This window comes from Nicotiana sylvestris, chromosome 5, assembly GCF_000393655.2.
Source record: "Nicotiana sylvestris chromosome 5, ASM39365v2, whole genome shotgun sequence".
NCBI classification, from domain to species: domain Eukaryota; kingdom Viridiplantae; phylum Streptophyta; class Magnoliopsida; order Solanales; family Solanaceae; genus Nicotiana; species Nicotiana sylvestris.
The window spans coordinates 81,294,015-81,318,887 of record NC_091061.1 but is presented as its reverse complement, the minus strand read 5'-3'; positions in this window follow the sequence as shown (position 1 = coordinate 81,318,887).

Genomic DNA, 24,873 nt, shown 5'->3' with positions numbered 1-24,873 from the left:
GGGTCGGCTGCTGACCCGTTGTTACTCGATCTTTCAGGTACATGTTCGGTTCGAGGGGCCATTTCTGGGGCCGCTATACTTGGGGTTTTTTGGTGGCTTTGCAGTTGAGCAATTGCCAGCTGATGTGCCTGCAACATCTCAAAAATAACGTGAAGGCTAACCTCCTGTTCATCCCGAGCTGGGGTTTTTTGAGCTTCTTGTTGGTCTCCTTGGCGTATGCTCCTGTTAATATGGGACCTTATATCATCGTGTTAGGCATCACGTGAGACCACATATGCAAGGATTGGCTATGGTGCGTCCTCAGGGTTGCGTGGTGGTACACCAATACCCGGAACGACTACACCATTCTATCTATGGTCTTCAAGACTGTTGTTTTAATATGCATTTATTGAGTTAGACATTTTGACCCGAACGCGAAGATTCTTGGACAAGAAAAAGTGTGAAAGATAACTTGTGTTATGTAGTAAACCAGCAAGAAAATAATCACTACTATTTTTAGCTCCACGATGGGCGCCAAACTGTTTACCTTGAAAATGGTAATTACAATTAGATTTGATTTTGTGGTTCTAAAATACGTGATCTGTTTTTATGCTAGTTATTAGGTGATAGATGCTATATGTGAGATTAGAAAATAAGGTAAGAACTTAAAAATAGTATGTTTAAGCTAACTGAGCGGCCGAGAACCGGGGCCTCAAGCCTGATTATTCGGGGCTTCGAGGTCCGATTCGATACCGAGCTATGGGCAGCCGATGAAGGGCCAATAGTATTAAGAGCGTTGATGAAGGCTCTTTATGGCCAATAATGAGCAATAAATGAAGAACAATAAATAGAACACAACAATTGTAAGCAATAAATGTAAGTAATGATATCAAGAGAATATGTTCAAGTTAGAAAGTAGAGGGAGTATTGAATGTTGTAAGTATCAGAAGAGTCTTACAAAATGACAAGGATCCCCTTTATATATCAATGGGAATCCCAACATAGTACAAGTGCATTTATTACAAAGATATATGGCTGGTATAACCATTTAATGCCACAGTACGGGCTTGAACTAGCCTAATTGTCTTGGTCAGCTTTAGTCATGTGCCTTGGGAACTTCCCGTTATTCCATCATAGCTGCTGATTTGCATTGCCTCGAGGTCGATCATTGAGAACCCTTGGGTCGACCCCCGAGCTGAACTTCGAGTCTTTTGGGGCGGTATTTACGAGGTGCCTCAACGGTCACAAAATTGGACCCTCCGATATTTTCCATATACACATGCCTTAACTGCCTATCTAAACTCTGTGCAGCATATTTTAGTGAAATTTCATGTTCTTCCTTGACTCGGACTTTGCATAAATTGTAGTTTTCTTGCCGTGACTGTTATTTCTGTCGGTTGAGCTGCATATTTACTTTGGGACTGGAGAACGGTATTTCGGAAGATCCCCCCATATTTACTTTGGGACTATGGAACGGTATTCCAGGAGACCTTCCCCCCTGTACATCATATTTACTTTGGGACTACAGAATGATATTTCGGGAGATCCCCTAGCACTACATATTTACTTTGGGAAACAGAACTGTGTTCCGCGAGATCCCCCCACACATTTACATTTGGGACTATGAGAAGGTATCCTGGGAGATCCCCTGTTGTTATCACTATGTTTGAGCTGTTGTCTTTCGTTGATTCTATATACTTGTTAAATTTCCGTATTTAATTTTACTTTGATATTTCATTGTCTTATTTCTTTATATTTATACCAGTAAGGCCCTGACCTGATCGTCACTACTCGACCGAGGTTAGGCTTGGCTCTTACTGGGTATCATTATGGTTTACTCATGCCCTTTCCTGCACATGTTTTTCGTGTGTAGATCTAGATACCTCCTATCAGCCCCGAGATTAGTTGCGTGGTTGCTGCTTTAGGAGACTTCAAGGCACATTTTCCCACGTCCGCAAACCTCATAATCCTTTTCTATCCCCTTATGTTAACTTTTCCCTTGTTTTCTCAAACATTGATGCATAGAGCAGTTAGAATTTCTTAGATGCTTGTGTCTTACGATATTCCGGGTTTTGGGAAAGTGATTATTGTACATGCCGAGTAGCACATTTTTTGCTTACTAAAGATATCTGTTAGTTGTTGTCTTTATGCTTTCATTTCCACAAATATTAGGCTTACCTAATCGTAGAGACTAGGTGCCATCATGAAAGTTCACGGAGGGGTAACTTGGGTCGTGACAAGTTGGTATCAAAGCACTAGGTTCATAGGAATTGTGAGTCACAGTCCAGTTTATTAGAGTCCCGCGGATCGGTACAAAGATGTCTATACTTATCTTCGGGAGGCTATGGAACTGTTAGGAATATTACACTTCATTTGATTCCATGTCGTGCGAGATTATTGATTTTGAAATTCTAAACTTATGTCTTCTATTCTCTCACAGATGGGGAGGGCATGTGCTACTGGAGATGACCAAGCACCCATGCCCCTACTAGAGCCGCTAGAGGCTGGGGTCAGGGTAGAGGTTGAGGACACAAATGTGGTGCAGCCAGAGAACCCGAGAGAGCTGCTATAAAGGAGCCACCAATAGCTCCAGTCGTAGCACAAACACCTTATACGCCTACTACTACTACACCAGCGCTTAAGGTAACCCTTGCTTAATTCATAAGCATGTATAACACTCTAGCTCAGGCGAATTAATTCCCTTTCTGTAGCCACATCTCAGGCTGGGGGGGGGGGGAGGGAGAACAAACTCCTACCACCCGCACCTCCAGAGTAGCGAGTTCAGGTTGATGAGACTCCAGAGGTTATATCGGTACCACCTGTAGCCCTATTCAACCAGATAGTAGGGTAGCGACTTTAGAGGAGGAGCAACGTAGGCTCGAGAGGATAAGAAGTACGACCCTCCTACATTCAGTGGTCTAGCATTGGAGGACGTTCAGGGATTTCTAGAGGAGTCCAACTGTATCCTTTACACCATGGGCATAGCAGAGTCGAGTGGGTTTTCTTTCACTGCCTTTCAACTTCGAGGAACAACCTATGAGTGGTGGCGTACTTATAAGTTGGATAGTCCGGTTGAGGCAGCTTCCCTTATATGGACTCAGTTCTCGAACATGTTTTTGGGAGAGTATGTTCCTCAAAGCCTCAGAAACATGTGGCGTGTGGAGTTTGAGTAGTTGCTCCAGGGTGCTATGACTATTTCAGAGCATGTAGTCCATTTCAATGACTTGGCTAGACATGCACCGGCCTTAGTTTCTATAGTTCGAGAGAGGGTCCGTCGGTTTGTAGAGGGACTCATTCCCAGCATTAGGACTAACATGTCCTGGTAGTTAGAGATAGATATCATGTATCAAGGAGGTGAGTATTGCTAGGAAAGTGGAGGCATCCTTGCTCGGGATAGGGAGGGGTTCGTTATGATAGGGGTTATGTGAGCTGCCCCATTCATTCAGCTCTTCCAACCGCCAGTGGTATTCTAGCTCCTCCTAGAACACATGAGCCTTATTATAAACCTCTAGTATCTAGTGTGCCACCTGCACGGGGTGCTATCAGCGGTTAGTCCAGCAGACCTAGCCCGAGCCAGTCATAGCTGCCATGCCCTCTCAAAGCTTATTTTGAGTGTGGCGACACTCTCCACCTGGTGAGGGATAGCCTCAGACTTAGGAGGGGTGCACCTCTATAGATTTCTCAGCCATAGTGTGCTCTATAGGGTTCTCAGGCCATGATTCCAACACCAGCCGCCACCCCACCTACCCAGCCAGCTTGAGGTGGAGGTCGGGGATGTAGAGGTCGCCCTAGAGGGGGAGGCCAGACCAAATACTATGCCCTTCATTCTCGTACAGAGGCTGTTGCTTCTGATTCTGTCATTACAGGTATTGTTCCAGCCTGTCATAGAGATGAATTAGTTCTATTCAATCCAAGCTCCACTTATTCCTATGTGTCCTCTTATTTTGCCCCGCATTTGGGCGTATCTCGGGATTCTTTGAGTTCCCTTGTCTATATGTCTATTACTGTAGGATATTCTATTATTGTGGACCATATTTATCGGTCGTGTTTGATTACTCTTAGTGGTTTTGAGACCAGAGCCGATTTATTATTGTTCAACATGGTATATTTTGATGTTATCTTGGGTATGGACTGGTTGTCACCCCATTATGCTATTCTTGATTGTCACGCTAGCTATGATGGGTTTGTTGTGATTTGATTGGAGGGATATCTTAGATTACACTCCTAGTAGGGTTATTTCATTTATTAAAGCTCAACGAATGGTTGAGAAGGGGTGTGACGCGTATCTAGCCTATGTGAGAGATGTCAGTATTGATATCCCTATAGTTGAGTTAGTCCTAGTAGTGAGGGATTTCCCTGATGTGTTTCTAGCTGATATTCCGGGCATGCCGCCTGACAGAGATATTGATTTTGGTATTGATTTGTTGCCGCGCACTCAGCCCATCTCTATTCCTCCTTATCGTATGGCCTTTCCTGAGTTGAAGGAACACTAATAGGGATTACTTGATAAGGGCTTCATTCGGCCCAGTGTGTCACCTTAGGGTGCTCCTATCTTGTTTGTGAAGAAAAAAAATGGTTCTATGTGTAGGTGCATTGATTATCGTGAGTGGAACAAAGTTATAGTGAAGAACCGATATCCTTTGCCTTTTATTGATGACCTATTTGATCAGTTATAGGGTGCCCGATTGTTTTCCAAGATCGATTTGCATTCAGGTTATCCTCAGTTTAAAATTCAGGAGCCATATATCCTGAAGACTTCTTTAAAACTAGGTATGGTCATTACGAGTTCCTTATAATGTCATTTGGGTTGACCAACGCCCCAATAGTATTTATGCATTTGAAGCACAATGTATTTCGGCCTTATCTTGATACATTCATTATTGTCTTTATTGACGATATTCTAATGTACTCGAAGAGTCGGGAAGATCATGAGCAGCACTAGAAGACTGTGCTTCAGACCTTTAGAGAGAATAAATTATATGCAAAGTTCTCAAAATGTGAGTTCTGGTTGGATTCCGTGGCATTCTTGGGTCACGTGGTGCCGAGTGAAGGGATCAAGGTGGATCCGAAGAAGGTGGAGGCAGTGCAGAGTTGGCCCAGACCATCTTCAGCTACAGAGATCTAGAGCTTCATTGGTTTGGCAGGGTATTACCATCGATTTATTGAGGGATTCTCATCTATTGCAGCGCCTATGACCAAGCTGACCCAGAACGGTGCTCCGTTCAGGTGGACGGAGGAGTGTAAGGAGAGATTTCAAAAGCTCAAAACAACTTTAACTATAGCCCCATTATTGATATTGCCTACATGTTTGAGTTTTTATACAGTTTATTGTGATACGTCACGAGTTGGCCTAGGCGTGGTGTTGATAGAGGACCGTACGGTGATTGCCTACGCGTACAAATAGGTGAAGGTGAATGAAAACAACTATCATGTCCACGACCTTGAGTTAGCAACTATTGTTCATGCCTTAAATTGAAGGCATTATTTGTACGGTGTACCTTGTGAGATATACACTTATTACCAGAGTTTGCAGCATCTGTTCAAGTAGAAAGATCTTACTTTGCGTCATAGGAGGTGGTTAGAGCTGCTTAATGATTATGATATCACTATTTTGTACCACCTTGGGAAGGCTAATGTGGTGGCAGATGCTTTGAGTCGCCGGGTAGAGAGTTTGGGAAGTTTAGCATATCTACCAACAGTAGAGAGGCCCATAACATTAGATGTTCAGGCCTTCGCCAGCCAGTTTGTGAGATTGGATATTTCTGAGCCTAATCAAGTATTGGCTTGTGTGGTCTCTCAGTCTTCTCTTTATGATCGTATTAGGGAGCGTCAGTGTGATGACCCCTATCTACATGTTCTTAAGGACACGATCCAGCACGTTGATGCTAAAGAGGTCACTATTGGGGATGATGGTGCATTGAGGATGTAAGGCAGGTTGTGTGTGCCCAATGTAGATGGTTTGCGGAAGTTGATTCTTCAAAAGGCTCACAGCTCGCGGTACTCCATTCATCCGAGTGTCATGAAGATGTATCAAGACTTGAGGCATCATTATTAGTGCTGTAGGATGAAGAAGGACATAGTAGAATATGTAGCCCGATGCCTAAATTGCCAGCAGGTGAAGTATGAGCATCAGCGACCGGGTGGGATTGCTTCAGAAGTTAAAGATTCCGGAGTGTAAATGGGAGCAGATCACTATGGATTTCGTTGTTGGACTCCCATGGATTCAGCGAAAATTTGACGTAGTCTAGGTGATTATAGATAGACTGACCAAGTTAGCTCACTTCCTTCAGCCAGTGGCTATTATAGACAGGCAGGTTTGCAAGCTGAGGGCAAAGAACTTTGCATCAGTAAAGGTTCAGTGGGGGGCCAATCGGTCGAGAAGGCGACTTGGGAGATTAAGCAGGATATGCTTAGTCGTTATCCTCAGCTTTTCACCACTTCAGGTACGTCTCTATGCTCGTTCGAGGATGAACAAATGCTTTAAGAAGGGGAGGATGTAACGACCCAGCAGGTCGTTTTGAGAGTTAAGAGCCCCAATCCCCTATTAACTGCATCCCCCGTATCTCTTTCTGCTATTTTGACTTGCCGGAAAGTTTTGTTTTGGTTTTTGGAAGTGTATGGGACACTTAGTCCCCAAATGGGAGTTTAAACCTTAGGATTTAAACCATAGTCGAAACTGTATGAAGACGACTCTGGAATGGATTTCCGTTGGTTCCGTTAGCTCCGTTGGGTAATTTTTGGCTTGGAGGTGTGTCCGGATTGTGTTTCTAAAGTCCGTAGCTCATTTAGGCTTGAAATTGCGAAAGTCAAAATTTTTGAGATTTGGACCGGTAGTGGAATTCTTGTTATCGGGATCAAATTTCGATTCTAGAAGTTAGAGTAGGTCCGTAATGTTGAATATGACTTGGGTGCAAAATTCGGGTTCAGTCAGACGTGGATTGGTTTGTTTCGGCAACGATTGTCGAATTTGGAAGTTTGAAGTTCTATATGTTTGAATCGGAGGATGATTTGTGTTTTGCATTGTTTGATGTGATTTGAGGGCTCGAATAAGTTCTTATGGTGTTTTAGGATTGGTTGGTATGTTTGGTTAAGGTCCCGGGGGCCTCAGGTGTGTTTCAGATGCTTAACGGGTTGAAATTGGACTTAGGCCAAATTGCTGAGTTGCTGGTTCCAGGTGTTTTCGCACCTGCAGAGGAGAGACCGCAGCTGCGGACTCGTAAGTGCAGAAGAGGAGGCGCATAAGAGGAAAGGAGAAGAGTTTCTTGGGGTCACATCTGCGAAGAAGGTTCCGCATCTGCGATGTAGCAAAAACGTTCCAGAACCCGCAAAAGCGGACAAAAGTCCACAGGTGCGACCCCTTGATCGCAGAAGAAGATGCTGATTTTTAAGTAATTTCCACACCTGCGATGGATTTTCGGCAGGTGCGGAGCCACAGGTGCGAAGAAAGGTCCGAAGATGCGGTTTGACTGGCAAAAAAAGAGCTAAGTGCAAGGATTTGAGTTCATTATCCTTTTTTGGACCTTGGGAGCTCGGAAATTGGCGATTCTTTGAGGGACTTTTAGAGAGAGCTTTGGATAACGATTCCTTAGTCGGTTTTGGTTATATTTCATTAATCTATTATTATTTTCTTCATTTAATCAAGGAATTTGACTGAGAAAGTTGGGAAAATGGGGGAAAAGTTCCCTAATCGAATTTATGAGTTTTTAGTGGGATATAAACACCGGATTTAGATAATTTTGGTAAGACTAAACTCGTGAGTGAATGAGTATTCATAATTTGTGACTTTTACCCGATTCCAAGTCCTGGGCTCGAGGAGGCTTTTCGGGCATTTTTTCTAATTTCTTGCTTTCGCTTTGATTTCGTTAGCTAGATTAGTTCCTTGTAGCTATATTTACGTTATGTAATTGGTTTTGGCTAGATTTGGACCATTCGGAGTCGGATATTCATGGAAAGATCATTGTGACAGAGAGATTTAGGCTTGGTTCAAGGCAAGTGGCTTGCCTAACCCTGTATGGGGGAACTCTTCTTAGGATTTGGTATTGTTTGATATATAAGCGTCGTGTACGTGAGGTGACGAGTGCGTACACAGGCTATTTGTTGAAAAACTCCATTTTCATTAAGCAAAATATGTTTTCTTTTAACTAAGCTACACTAGCATACGTAATTATCCTGTTTAGTTAGAAAAGTATGCCTACGTGCCTTAATTGCCTTAACTGCCTCTCTGAACTCTGTACAACATGTTTTAGTGAAATTTCATGTTCTTCCTTGACTCAAACTTAGCCTAAATTGTAGTTTTCTTGTTGTAACTTTTATTTCTGTTGGTTGACCTACATATTTACTTAGGGACTACAGATCGGTATTCCGGGAGATCCCCCTTGTACTACATATTTACTTTGGTACTACAGAATGGTATTATGGGAGATCCCCCCTTGTACTGTATATTTACTTTGGGACTACAGAACGTTATTTTGGCAGAACCCCCTGTACTGCATATTTACATTGGGACTATGGAACGATATTCCGCGAGATCCCCCTGCACATTTACGTTTGGGACTATGAGATGGTATCCTGGGAGATACCTTGTTGTTATCATAGTGTTTGAGCTGTTGTCTTTTGTTGATTCTTTACCTATTAAATTTTCGTATTCATTTTTGCTGTGATATTTCATTCTGTCTTATTTCATTATATTTATAGCAGTAGGGCCCTGACCTGATCTCATCACTACTCGATCGAGGTTAGGCTTGTCACTTACTGGATATCATTGTGGTGTACTCATATCATTCCCTGCACATATTTTTCGTGTGCAGATCCATGTACCTCCTATCATCCTCGAGTTTAGTTGCGCGATTGCTACTTCAAGAGACTTCAAGGTACATCTGCCCGCGTGTGCAAACCTTTAAGTCCCCTTCTATCCCCTTATGTTAACTTTTTCCTTGTTCTCTTCAGACTTTGATGTATAGAGGAGTTAGAATTTCATAGAATCTTGTGACTTACGATATTTCGGGTTATAGGAAAGTGATTATTGTACATGCCGAGTGGCATATTTTCTGCTTACTAAAGATATCTGTTAGTTGTTGTCTTTATGCTTTTATTTTATTTCCGCAAATATTAGGCTTACCTAGTCATAGAAACTAGGTACCGTCATGGCAGTTCACGGAGGGGTAACTTGGGCCGTGACAAATAGATTCTAACACAGTAATATAAGTCCAACTAGACGCCATGGCCAAAGAGATAAGAAAGTTAACCTTAGCCAACCATCACCAATTTGTGATTTCTGTGGAATGGGTCATCCGACACATGCATGTCAGGCCTTAGCTGCAGATGAAATGGTAAATGTTGTGGGATGCTTTGATAGAGCCAACTACCAGAGTGATGATAATTTCAATCCTATGGTATAGAGGCACCCAGGTTTTTCTTGGAATTCACCAAGTGGTAGACTGAACTCATGGCAGAATAATAACTCCAGACCACAGGGATAGGGAGCGCAAGGTTTTCAAAATCAGCAGAGGCAACAATATCATCCTCCATAGTCTAATCAGTCTAGCATGGAAGATCTGATGAAGGCCTTTATTATTAAGACAGATGAGAGGCTTGCAACCCATAGCTCAGCTATATGAGAACATGGTGTAGCTATCAAAGAATTGGGCATGGCATTTTGAAACCTGGAAAGACATGTTGGGCAACTAGCTACTTTACTGTCTAAGAGGGTTCCAAGAACGCTCCATACTGATACTGAAAGAAATCCAAAAGAGACAATAAATGTAGTGTCTTTGAGGAGTGGGTATAAGTTAGAGGATCCCATAGCAAAGCAAAAGGATGAGTCGAGTGAGAGACGTGTATATTGTGGACCAGCAGAAAAATAACAATACTCAAGAAGGTGGAGTGATGGTAGATGGGGGTTTGAAGAAGAATGGGAAGATTAGAGCTCAGAAAAAGAAGAGAGATGATAATGCAATAAATAATGATACTAAAGAGAGCAAATACATTCCCCAAGAACCAAAGAAGAGAGAAGTTGGACCAACAATTCGGGTGCTTTCTGGAAGTGCTTAAACAGGTGCATGTGGATATACTTTTCATAGAGGTGCTTTCACAGATACCAACTTATGCTAAATTTCTAAAGTAGATATTGTCCAAGAAGAGAAAAGTGGAAGAGACATCGGCGGTTAGGCTCACAAAGCATTGTAGTGCCATCTTACAAAATACGATCCCTAAAATATTTGGAGATCCGATGAGTTTTACTATACCTTGCTCTTTAGGAAGTACTAAATTTAAAAAGTCTTTGTGTGATTCAGGTGCTTCTATTAATCTTATGCCTTTGTCTATTTTCAAGAAACTAGACGGAGATATTGGAGATATCAGGTCTTTCAGCTGGCGAATCAGACCACAATCATACCTGAAGGAATAGTGGAATACGTGCTGGTTCGGGTAGACAAATTTGTGTTCCGCGTGGACTTCATTTTGGTGAACATGGAGGAAAATAGGGAGGTACCACTGATTTTAGGAAGATTCTTCTTGGATATGGGTAGAGCAATTCTAGACATTCAGAAAAGGCAGCTCATGCTCAGAGTGGGGGATGAAACATTGATCTTCAAAATGTACAGTGAAAAGGGGGCCCTGAAAGGGAAAATTGGAAAGAGTGAAACTGATAAGTGTGGGGTGTACCCAAGGAATTAAGGATGAAAAGAAGCTCTCAGCATGGACGTGTGCACGGGGTCGGGCGTGCAAAGGAGATCTCGACTTCGATTCATACCCCGACCAGAAGAATCAGGAAGGTTCTTTTACCTCTTGCTTTTTATTTGTGTGTCATGGGGATATGCCATAATTTTAAGGGGGGGGGGGATGTAAATATGTATATGTATGTTTGTAATTGTTTCTTTTGATTGACTTCCGATGATGGATTTCGTCGACTGTTTTTTTGAGGGATAAAAGTCAAAGAAAAAAATATTTTATTTTCTTAGGTAGTGTAACAATCCTCCCTTGGTTTTTCTTTGTGCTGCGGTTCTTTTTCAAGGGTTTTATTTGAACCGGGTATAGTTAATTTTTCTTTTGGTAGGAGTAGTGAAGTCTTGTGGTAGGTTTTAAAGTGAGATGACTTTTCTTAATTTGTTTTGCCTTGAGAGCAGTGAGTGCCTGATTTGTATCGCATAGGCTCAGTCATTGACTCCTAAATAAGTATCTTAATGTGTAATTGTAACATTGTTTAACTACTTTGACTAGAGATTTGGGATAGATCCGGTCCTAAGTGAGTTATGTGCCAATATGGGAGTAAGGTTTTTTGTTGATATTCTGTGCAAGTGAGTTGACGTCTAGAACTTTCCCCATGTGTTTTACAAAGCGAAATAGTAGTCTTGTTCAGTCTATGAAGTAATATAGGCATTTCTTTGTTGATCCGGATATATGTTTTTACCCACCGAATTAATGTGTATCTTAGTTAGCCCCGTTGAGCCTGTAATCCTATTTTTTTGGCAACCACACTACAAGCTTGACCCATTTGTTTGAATTGTCTATTTGTTTGAACCTTTTACCTCTCTTGAGAACTTGATTTTGTTATGAGCTTGTAAAAGCTAAGTGAGGTATGATCGGGTTTTGAGTGAAACTATAGAAAAAGGAGAAAGTTGCAATGTTTGAAAAATTGTGAGATCCACTGGTAGAGAATTGGAAAAAAGAGTTTAAGTGGAACTTATGGCATACTGAGCTCAATTAGTAGTGTATTACACTACGAGAAAAGTTATGGCACGTGTTACAACCTATATTCGCGTATGTTAGATCACACTGCAAGTTAGTCGACATAAATCTGAGAAAAGATTATTTTTGAGATGAAAAGAACTTAATCCTATTGGTCTTAAACGATATAAGAGTGTATAAGAGTTGTTAACATGTATTAGAAGTTAAACGAATCAAGGATGTTGTAACCTGTATTTTCAGGTAAAACTAGAGGTGCTTAATATTCTCAAGAGGTCATAGTTTAAGGTATTTGAATTCTATAATATCCATATCATAATTCTTGAAGTAAAACGAGTTATGAAACAAAAGTCGACAAAAGTTTTCGCAACTTACGTTCATAATTTCACTTAAACTTCAGGTCAAATATTACTAAGCTTTTCTCCCAATTTACTTGGAATTACGGGGTGATCTACCCATTAAATTGAAGATTTATTAGTCTAAATTTTAACGCATTAAATCGTTCATCAATATGATCTCGGAGTACATAGATATTTGCATTTTTGCGAGACTAAGCCAAACAACTCTTTATGGGGCCCACATAGGTGGTTGAGATGTATGGATATATATAAGATGAATCAACCCCATTTTAGGTAATTCTTTTTCAGTATATTCAAACCTTAGAACCCTAAAAACACTCTCTCAAGGTTCTATCATGATCCAAAACCCAAAGAAAGGGCAAACAATACAAATCAAATATCGGGAATCACGTGGCGCTAGTAAGTTTCTTGTTCTTCCTGTTGTTGCTGATTTTTGTGTTGTTCTAGCTCGTGTTGGAGGTTGTTTTAAATGGTTTATGTTCTTTAAAATACCCCCTCAAGTTTTTAATATCAACCCTAGGTAATTTCAGTTCTTCTAAAGTGATTCTAGTATCGAAAAACCCTAATTGATTGCTAGTTTTGCTTCTTTATTCTTGTGGCAGCGTTGAAGGGATATTTTGTAGTCAATTAAGATCAAGTTGGAGTTGTTCTTTCTGTTTATAGGTAAGGAACTTCTTACCCTATATGTATTTAAGATTATCCAAGTTGCGGCTAAGTCGTTGAAACTATAACTTGTGAGATATCTATCGAAAGTCTTCTTAGTAATGTCGTTGGTTGATGGACTATTTTAGGAGGCTCAATATCGAAAGTCTTCTTAGTAATGTTTAGGGAACAATTGATGTTGATATTTCTTCTCTTATTGTTATGTTATTAATGTTGTTGGTACTTTCGGATTCTTATAAGATTTATGATGAAGATTTAGCTCTAATAACATGTACGGAGGATACTGACCTTACGTCACCCGAGCTGTGCTATCGTCGGTCGGGTACGACACCTATTGTGAAACCACTGATCAGTTGGTATTACCGAGCTCCATATGGCCAAGTACAATTCTACCGAGCCTTATGATGGTCAGGTACATTTTTTACCGAGCCTATTACCGTCGGGTACGATATGATGATGATGCCCACAAATGCATATGTTTTAAAAGTTTATGCATATATATATCATGCATTTCATTTCAGTAGCCCTCAGAGGTACCCATATGTTACAAGTTGTATATTCTCTATCACTGTTTACATTACTATTCTTACTTATGCTTTTCTGTCTTACATACTCAATACTTTATTCATACTGTCATCCTTTTTATTTGTAAACACGGCATGTCATGCTGTAGGTCTTGATAGACAGGTAGACACAGCTCCTCCACCATAGTAGACTGCCTAGTTCAGCGGTTATTGGTGAGATCCCTTCTTCGGACTTGCCATGGTCTTAGTATGCATTTTTGTTATAGACATTATGGGTATGTCGGGGCCTTGTTCCGGCAATGTTGCAACACTTATGTTCCTTTAGAGGCTCATAGATAGGTATCAGCTCATGTATAGATTGGATTTCCTTTTCGGCTGATTTTTGTTATATAGTCTCTCATGGCATCTTGTCAGCTTGTACCTTACATATAGCTTCATGACAACCTTGTCACGCCCATGTTACATATGTTCATGCCACAATCTATCATTGTTGGTTATTCATGATTCATGTCTACCATTTATGCTGATATCGTCGGCCCTTAAGGATAATAAGAAAGGTTCGATAAAATGTATGTTGGTGCTCGACAAGTATGGCCCGGGTTCTAGTCATGACCCTCCAATTTGGGTTGTGACAACATATCTTCTATGGCACATGAATTTTATTTCTGAGAGTGAGTTAATTCTTCCTATCTCTTGAATTTTATTGTTTATGGAACTACACTCTATTGTTTGTGTGCGGGCACATAATTAACGAACGTAAGGTAAAATATTTGACCTTAGTGTTAGAGTAAGTGAGCAAGTTGTGAAAATTGCGTGGTGCTTGCGAGTCGAGTTTTGAGGCTAGGAAGTCATGATTGGTGCTTAGTCTGCTTTAAATATTCTTGGCATGATGAGTTAGGAAAGTTGCCTATTAAGAAGGTCGTCTCTATGTGAAGTGCAGTTTGACTTCTCGAGGACGAGCAATGGTTTATGTGTGGGGTATTGATGGTAGTCTAGAATCACGCATTTTAGTAATAATTTGCACTCTAATTACTGCATTTTACTTGTGTTTGAGCTTAAATGATAGTAAATTGCACTTATTATGTGTTTTATGCCTTGCAGGAAATGATTCCGAACTATTAAGATAATTTGGAGCTAATTTGAACAAGTCTGAGCTTTGAAGTCTGAGTTAAAGCCCAAGAAATTAAGTTGGGATCACGTTCAGGGGTCGGGGACCAAGTCTGGATGTCAAAAATGAGAAAACAAATATTCTGAGAAAACTGTACTACCGTCCCGTGCAATGCGTAGCGTGGCGTGGGTCGCTAGTGCAAAATTCCTGCAGAGTGAAAAAAATCAACTCTGTAAAAATTCTCACTAATATGGCGCATGGGGCGTCACACTAGTGTATTTTCCCGGTCCAATTGTTCCACATCGGCTTGGAAATGGTAGTTTCTTCCGGGCACGTTCCTACATGGTATAAATACAACAAAACACGATATTTAGAAGACTTATGACCTTGGAAGCTTTGGGAGAGCATTGGAGGCTACAAGACACAAGATTTCATCATCTTTCCAACAATTCAATACGGGAGTTTGGATTGTAAGATTAGATTGATGTTTTCTTATTCTTTAATTATATTTGTGATAATTTTCTCCATGATTATGGAGTATTTTACCTTAGGGTATGACAGATATGGTGTTTTAATAAATATTTATGGATTTTAACTCTAATTCTTGGTTGAATTCATTTATGGAGTTTGGAATTGTTGAAACTTTATTCGCCGAATTATTTAATCGAAAGAGGAATATTTTGATAATTATCTTGGCATTCTCTTAAGTAATCGAAAGAGCTTGTTGAATTGTTGATTAAATCAAATAGGAGAATATTTGAGAGACGTTTTCTTAAAGACCAATCCCTTAACGCATGCTTGCATACTTTCACAGTGCTTATATTTGTTCACCTCATAGAGTCATGATTTAATCGGGAGAGGAGTCTTGACTACACGTTTGAACTAATCAACGAGTGAATAAGAATCATTACAATATTAGAGTGAATTAAACTAGAGTTAAATCCCAAATAGCTGTCTTGCACCTATCCTGTCAGACCATTATTCCTCACATTGATTAGAAACCACTCTGCAAATCTTTAATTCATTGCTGTCAATTGTCAATTGCGATATTTTAGTTGTTAAACTTAGTTCATAATCATTTAACTTAAGTGTTGATCCTCCTGAATAGCAATTAAACCAGAAATTACTTGAACATTATTTAAATCCAATCCTTGTGGAGACGATATTATACTATATTTTTTTGATTAGCGAGCATCAATTTTATGTTGGGTTTTACGCTCGTCAAAAATCACAACAACGAGCTTGGCTTCCACTCTAGGGCAAAATTTACTTGCCTGACCTCCACCCCTAACTGGTGGTGCAGGTGGAGCGAAAGTTGGAGCAGCAATCATAGCCAATGAACCTTGTGGAATTCGTGAAACTTATGGAGCCTATAGAGGTGTACCCCTCCTAAGTCTGGGACAATCCCTCGCCATATGCATGGTATCTCTATAGTCAAAACAGCCTCTAGGCACACGTAGCTGCTGAAATTGAATATGACCTGGTTAGCTAGACTGACCGTAGAAGGAACCCCGTGCAGGAGGTGCACTGAAAAGTGGTTGAGCATAATGGGCGATCAGATCCTCAATATAGCTGGAGCACTACAAGTAGTTAGAAGCGCTGAATGAACTGGTCAACTCACATAACCTCTGCCATGACGAGCCAAAATTGCAGCGTAGGCACCACTAAATCCTTTAGAATCTCGAGATCGCTTGGGCTCCCTATCCTCCCTCTTATGCAGCTGCTAAAACTCTTTGTGCCACACATCCCGATTGGTCTGATGAACAAATTCCCTCAAAACATATGGTAAAACTGAGCCCAAGTGAGTAGGGTTGCATCAGATCGCCTACCCTCTTCATAAGCCTGCCACCGCCTATATGCTATTCCTGAAAACTGAAATGTACTAAAGGCAACTCAGCTTACCTCTATAATACCCATGGTATAGCGAATACAGTGTCACTTGTCTAGAAAACTATGCATCCTCAGTAATTGCATCTCTATAAGTAGGAGGATCATACTTATTGAACCTCTCTAGTCCTCTATGCTCCTCCTCTGATGCTAGCCTGACCACAGGGTAAACCAAAATGATGGGTTGTGCTGGTATAACACCCAGAACCTGATCAACATAGACCCGCTACTCTAGTATATAGGTCACGGGGGCTTGAGCTCCTCCCCTAGCCTGAGATATAGCTGGCATAACTGGGATCAGTCTAGCCTGAGCTAAATTCCCGAACTTACTCGTGAAGTATGTTATGGTCTTCTGTAGTCCAAGGGTAGCAATAGGCACCTCGGGAGCCTTCCCCCAACTAGAGCAACTGGTGGCTCCTCAATCGTTGTTCCGGTAGTGCTCTAACCGCAGCACGTGCCCCTCCTCGGCCTCTACCTCGACCTGGACTCTCCCGACTCTAACAAGGGGAGCTGGTGTCTGATCAGCTGATCTGGCAGTGCGTGTCCTCACCATCTGTGAGAGAACAGAAAGACAAAGTCTCAGATTTCTAAATTAACAAATTCGGACATTATAGAATAAAAGGAATGGAATTTCCTAATAGTTCCATAGCGTCTCAAAGATAAGTACATATGTCTCCGTACCGATCTGACTCTACTAGACTTGCTTTTGACTCGTAGCACCTATGAATCGAGAGATCTGATACCAACTTGTTATGACCCCAAAATCCAACTTTAGGAAGTCGTGATGGCACCTAGTCTGATAAAATGTCGTGGTGGAAGACGACATTGGTTCCTGTAATTGTTATTTGCTCATTTCTTTGCCCTTGCTACTAGAAACTGCCACTGGGTTCATTTGTTTTGCTGCCGATTGATCTCCTCTGATTTGCTTGACCCCTTTCGGTGTGGTAAATTTCAACAGGTGATGGTATGTTGAATGTACAACCTTCATTTCATGTATCCATGGCCTTCCAAGGATTACATTATAGCGCATGTCTCCATCTACCACTTCGAACAAGGTGGACTTCGTTACTCCTTCGTCATGTGTTGGCAATAAGATTTCTCCTCGGGTCGTTACACTCGCTAAAATTGAACCCAACCAGAAGTTTTGCTGCCGGAACTATGCTTCAAGTTAACTTTGCTTGATCCAAAACTCTCCATTGTATGATATTGGCTGAACTTCCTGGATCAACCAACACACATTTAATTTTGAAATCTAAAACATTAAGAGAAATTAGCAGAGCATCATTATGCGGAAGAATAAGTCCAACAATATCTTCTTATGTAAAGGTGATGTCATCTTCGGTGACCTCTCGGATCCTCTTGCCATGAGTTACCGATATTTCTGTCTTCTTTGTTGCCAAAAATGTCACTACATTTACTTCGTCTCCATTGAAGATCATGTTTATCATCATACGAGGTGACCCTAGAGCCGCTTTTGATGGTTCTGCAATATCCCGGTTTTCCCATAGTTGTTTTTGGCTCGGGCACCTAAAAATTCTCTAAGGTGACCATTCTTCAACAATGCTGCTACTTCTTCATAGAGGTGTCGGCAGTCCCCCAGTCCTGTAGTCGTGAGTTCCATGGAATTCACACCATAGATTAGGATCCCTTTGGATAGGATCCGATCAAATGTGTTTCGGGAACCTAGCTTCTTTAATATTCCTCATAACTGACACCAGTTCTTCTTGATGTTAAAGTTGTAGTCGGATAATCTGGGGTATGTTGAATCTCGAAACCTCGATGCTTCTTTCTCATGCAACGATCTGTTCGACCACGATCTGTCCTTCTATAGCAAGGGAACCTATCTGATAACTAAAAACCTTTATTTCCACGCCTATCGGCCCTCTCATAAGGTTGAAAACGACTCCTAGAAGACCTCTAATCTGCATCAAAAATCAATTTTAAATTTATCCTAATTATGATCACGAGTCCATCTTTTATAAGACACCGAGGAACACAATTGATCATGTTATATTCTGATCTTTGACTTATAGCAATTGTAAACGTATACCTATATGGTCGCCTAAAAATCTAGAAAGCTTTCCTTTAATTTCTTGGAGGCATCAAAAATCGCGGTTTGAGACCCTTTGTAAATGCCTCCGCTGCCTACTCATCCGGTACTGCAGGTAATGGTATCCGTTCCTTCTAAAACCAGATCACGAACTCTCGCAATAATTCGGATTCTCCTTGGGATATTCTAAATATATCTACCTTCCTTGCTTGGACCTTTCTTACTCTGGCATGAGCTTTACTAAACGAATTTACAAGCATTTCAAAAGAATCAACGGAATGCTCAAGTAAAAGAGGATACCAAGTTAAGGCACCCTTTGTCAAGGTTTCACAAAACTTCTTCCACAAATAGATTCGATCTCGTGCTGGGCCAGATTGTTTCCCTTTACAGCGGTAGTGTAAGTCGTGATATGTTCATATGGATCCGAAAGTCCCATCATACTAAAGAATATCTGGCATCTTAAACCTCTTCTGGATCAACTCTAGAGCCTCACTTGGTTTAAGTAGCAACTGAGTATACCTTTTGGAATTTGGTCCCTTGAACACCGGCGCTGCTCCTGGGATCTGATCTATCTGAGCATGAAATTCCTTTGCATTCTGGTCCATTCGTTCATTCGTTTCTCCCATGAATCCCATGAGCTCCATTAGGAAAGGGTCATTTGTGTTGTTCTCATTCCCAGGTCCACTACCTGTACTTCCTACTCATTAAAACTGAACTCCTCCCTTGGAGCATTGTTGTCAGTTGTCACGACCCAATTTTCCCTCTGTTGGGTATCGTGATGGCACCTAGTCTTAGGGACTACGTAAGCCTAACATTTACTGAATATCAACAATAATAACTAAAATCTAACCGTCTCGAAATAGAAATCTCTTCAAAATTTGCAATTCCTAAAATCGGTAGTACAAGTCATAAGCTCTACAGAGTTTACTACAACTTCTAAATACAACTGTTTGGAAATAAGTAAAACAGCGTGAATACAAAAATAGGAAGGTAACTCCGAAGTCTGCGAAATGTTTACCTTGAGTCTCCACTGCAACGATTCGCATAGCTACTAACGAGTAAATACCTGGATCTGTACAAAAATGTACAGAAGTATAGCATGAGCACACTACAGTAGTGCCCCGTAAGTGTCAAGACTAACCTCGATGGAGTAGTGATGAGGAACAATCAAGACACCTATTGGTCTAAAAACCTGAACAAGTATAAGTATAGGAACAACAAAACATGATATCTATATAAAGACTACACGATATGGCTAACAATACAGTAATTGCAATAAGGAAGGAAACAACAGGTATCAACGGAACACCATAATAATGACACAAAAGAGTGAATGGAAACACAACCCAAATCCAAAATCATAGATACAGTAAGGACACACAATTACTCAACAACTACGAGAGTTTTTGCATTAAGTCTTAGTCAACAAACTCCACGAAGTATCGAACCTCGGACAAATTGCAACTTACGGGTCTCAATACCTGAACCCTAACACTTGGCATCATGTGCCCTCATTGCACCTCATAATCATGATGACAACTCATGTGCCAAATAGAGCCACTCTCACATAGAAGTCAAGTAAATAAGGGTGTGCATCTATACTCAACAATATCAAGAAAACTTCTTATCTGGTAAGAGTGTTTAACTACGTGTATGCTTGTGCAAGTGTCATAATATGATTCATACCAGCTAAGAAGCATAAGGAAAAGAACGGACAACACATAGAATATTTTCTCACAACTTTCACAAGATAACGCTCACACAGGTAAGTGTACCACTACACAAATATCAACAACAAGAATGCCCCCAGGCCATCAAAATTCATCACAAATCAATCCCTGACATAGCCCTCCTTATTGCGCCACGTGTGCAACCCATACACACATATATATCCCGACTTTTTAGGCCGCATGTTCATATATCAATAGAAACAATAGCATGGCAGAAACCTCGTGCAACCCCATAACAACAACCACATGGCAGAAACCTCGTGCATCACAATATCATCAACAGCACGGCATAAACCTTGTGCACCACCACTATAAGTACAATAGCAGCAATGACAATAAATACAAGAATACGACAAGTAAATCAACTCCAGAACTTTCGATCACAAAGAAACGGTAAAACTAGCTCACAAGGAATAACTACAATAGAGAATACTAGGCGTAATAAGAACAACTCAACAAGGGAGAAGATAATATGTAACAACAATCCCACAATATGTAGTTCGACAACAAGGAAGCTAACACGAGTCAAATAATCCCAAATAAGGATATGTCAACTAAATATAGGATGCCTAAACTTCTTTTAAGGTTGGGAAATTACAAAGAATATACAACAATTTCAATTAAGGATGAGCAGCGGAAAGATAATCATAACCTTAATTAAGACTAAACAATTACATGAGAGATAATAATGATTTCAAATAAAGAAAAGAAGTCATGAAAAGATAGCATGACAATAGGAGAGGTAAAAATCTTCAGTTAAGTTAAATAAGAGTCAAATAGGCAATAAGAGTGAATCATAAAGTAATTAATTCCAATTAAAGTAGGTAGAGGTGAAACTAGTAAATAGGAAACTCAATCTTATCAAGAACAACTTCATACTCAGTGAATATAAGGACCTAAGAACTCTAAAAGGCGAACTTTCAACAAATAGGTTTGAACACGCACTCGTCACCTCGCATACACAGACTACAATCAACATAGATGACTCAATCCTAAGGGGAAATCCCCCACACAAGGTTAGGCAAGATACTTACCTCCAAGAACACAAACCGATACTCTAAAATGAACTTCTCAGGTGAAATGACCTCCGAACGACTAAAATCTAACCAAAATAACTTCAAAGCAGAAATAAAACTCATAAAAAACTATTCCGAATCATAAAGACTCAATCTTTATCAAAATCTAAAAATCAATCCAAAAGTCGACTCCCGGGCCCACACCTCAGAACCCGACAAATTTTATAGAACCCGAGCACTCATTCCGATACTAGTTTAACCATAAAAAAATTATTAAATTTCGATACCATTTCATCCTCAAATCATGAATTTTTTATTTTAAAAACTTCCTTCAAAAACTAACATTTCCCTTAACTCAAAACACAAATTAAATGATAAAAATGAAGATAAAATCATGAAATATATTAAATAATTGGTGAAGAACACTTACCCAATTGATTTCTTGAAAAACCCACAAAGAATCGCTCAAAACTGAGCTCTACAAGTCAAAATATGATAAAAATGCCTAACCGTCGATTTGGGAAAACTTATATTCTGCCTAGATATTAAAGAATCGTGAACATGGAAGGCTACTCGCATTCGCAAAGAAGGAAGATATGAGGCTGACAAGAAGTCCCTTCGCGAATGCGAATGTAAGTAACATGGGACGGGGACTTACGCGAAGGCGAAGAATAAAATGATCACAATGCCTAGAGCCTGGTTTGCATTATGTGAACGCGAGGTGGGGAGTGCTAACGCGAAAGAGGAAGTGGTAGAACATTGCAAACATAGGTGGATTATCGCGAATGCGAAGAGGAACTATTTCACCTTCCAAAATAACAATACGCGAACGCGAATGCAAGGACACAAACACGATGAAGGAAACCAGATGACAGATTCAGCAGTTCAAGATAGGAGGAAAATGACTCGTAGCCCACCCGGGAAACACCTGAGGACCCCGAAACCGCATCAAAACACAAAAAGAAGTTCTATAACCTAACACGGACTTGCTCGGGTCTCAAATCATATCAAGCAATACCGAAAATGCAAATCATGCCATGAATCGAATTATGAACTTCCAAATTTTCCAACTTCGAAAACTCGTGCCGAAACCAATCAAACCAACCCAGAATGATGCCAAATTTTGTAAACAATTTCCAAAAGACATGACGGAGCTATTCCAACTCTCAGAATTGCATTCCAACCCCGATATCACAAAAGTTAACTATTGGCCAAACTTCTCCATTTTCCAAACTTTAACTTTACCAACTTTCGCCTAAATGCCTCAAATTACCCTATGGACCTCCAAATCCAAATCCGAATCCGGAGGCACGCCTAAGTTCCAAATCACCATACTAAGCTGTGGAAATCATCCAAAACCCATTCCGGAGCTATTTACACAAAAGTTAAATTCCGGTCAAATTCTCACCGTTTAAACTTCCAAAACTAGAATCTTTTTCCAATTCAACTTGGAATTCTTCCGGTAACTAAATTCAACCATGCACCCAAGTCGATACACGTAATATGAAGCTGTTCAAAACCTCATACTATTGAACGGAACATAAATTCTCAAAATAACCGGCCGGGTCGTTACATCGGTTCATTGAACTGTTTGATTTGCAGGAACGCTGGAAGGAATCAGAGCTCTTCCATTAGCATTATTAACACACATTCAACTCTGTTATCACATGATCTTGTCTTGAGAGGTGATCCATAATTGTCCTTTGTTGCTCTCTCAAGTTTTTAATCGTTTCAATAATGTGTTCATCATCCACATTATCAGGAGTTGGACTCCCCACATGCCGAAGATTCTGACCTTCGCGAACTAGAGTTGTTTCATCTCCTTCACTGTGAGTTTCAGTGGTTGAATCATCACATTAGAACACATCTTCACGTTCATTGTGTGCTCCGACATTATTAAATTTTTTGACATCGTTAGCTGCCATATCTGATTTTTCTTTTGCTGAGAAAGGAATCAAAATTTGTCAGTAATAGACGAATGGATCAAAGCGTTTACACAATTGTTTATGCCCCACGATGTGCGCCAAATTGTTTACCCATAAAATGGTAAAATTGAATTTGTAATGTGGTTTGTAGGCACGTGAATTAATTTGACCTAGAAATATAAAATAAATAATACCATAAATAGAATTATAAAATAAACTTATAGGAAATACAAGCCCGTCTATGAATTTTAGCTTCCTCGGTAGCAAAAGCAAGAACAAGGTAAAAGAATAATGTTATAGAGTGAGTGCTCATTCAAGCTTTTGTGTCCAGGATGATTCGTGTGTTACAATGGATACTAATTCTCCTATTTATAACTTTATTTAGAGAGGCAAGCTGCTCAAATCAAGCTCCTCTTGCATGATAATAAAACCATCATTGATGGCTATATAACGGTTGGGTATAAATGCAGATATTCTCTGTAATGGTTATTCATTGAATGTTATCTGATATCATTTCCTCAAATTTTTGTTATCGATTATCCTGCTTCACCGGTTACATGCTTGCAACCGGTATTAACTAATTGCTAACTCACATCTTACCGGTTTTCAGCTCCACATATCACCTCCTCATTCGTCCAATCGTCATTAACTAATTTACCGCATAAAAGTATCGGGGCTGAAACCTTAAATCTCTAGTTAAAGGTGATAAATCTCAAACATTCAACCAAATTCTACGGTGGTCAATAAAGTGATTTCAATGAGATGAATTTGAAAGTTAACGTATAGGTTATTTTCGTACCTCAATTTTTGTAAGCACGCACTTAAAGAAACATGTTGCATGTTTCACCATAATTAACGAAAAAGAAAGTCGGAACCAATTATTATTCGTTTTGTCTTTATTACGTTTAAAAATGATCAGATAAACTTACAGCTGGAATTAGCTTAATCCTATTTGTGGGGTAAAGGAGTGCTAGCTTTCTTTGGCAGGTTAACGTTAAAATAAAGAATTGTTCGTATTCCCACGTGATTCATAGAGCTGGGAAGAATCTTTCTTTACTCAAGAAGAAAAGAGGAATGCATGTTAATTTGATTTTAAAGTATGAGATAAGGATTGGCAGAAAACAATGTTCAACTACATTTCTTCTTTTTGCTTTCTCGCTTGCCCAAAGTGTTAGGAAAGTACTTGTAGTCCGAATTTTAGGTCTAAATGACTGTTTTCATTGACTGTACAAAATTGGCCATCTCTCAGCTGCAGATTGTTAGTCAAATATTAAATTAAAGAAGAAAAAGAAGTCGGAAGTTATGACGATGGAGTTCAATTGTCATATTTTATTGTACAATAAATGTATACGGTCAAAATTAAGGAGCCCCATTTTGAAATCTTAAATTGGGCTATGAGTCCGAGTCCGGGCGACTCGGACTAGGGGTCAGACCCGATTAGGGGACGCACACCTCGAGGGAGCAGATCGAAAGCCTGGCACGACTGACATCGAGGGTCGTACAATCTCGAGGGCACTCAAGAAAGAGCGAAAATTTCTCAAGGACACGTGGGTCAGGGCATAAATTAAAGGATAAGATTTGTACGAAATGGTACATGTCCGTACTAGGTTACTGTACACATGTACCAATAGAATTCTTTACAACAATTAGGAATGTACTATATTGGGATTTTCTCCTCCTATATAAAGGGGACCTCAATCATTTTTGTAGGATCATCTCACACTATTTACTGCAATTGAATATTCTACTTTGCTTTTCTTGTTTAACGTGCTCAACAAGTGTTCTTCAGCTTTATTGCTTTTGCTTTATTATTCATACTTCACTGTTCTTAGCTGACCTCGAGGCCCCCAAGAAAGTCAAGCTCGAGGTCCTCATTGTTATAGCAACACTGGTTTGGTTCATTAATTCTTCTTATTTCAACTTAATATTACTCGTATATTCACTAGTATT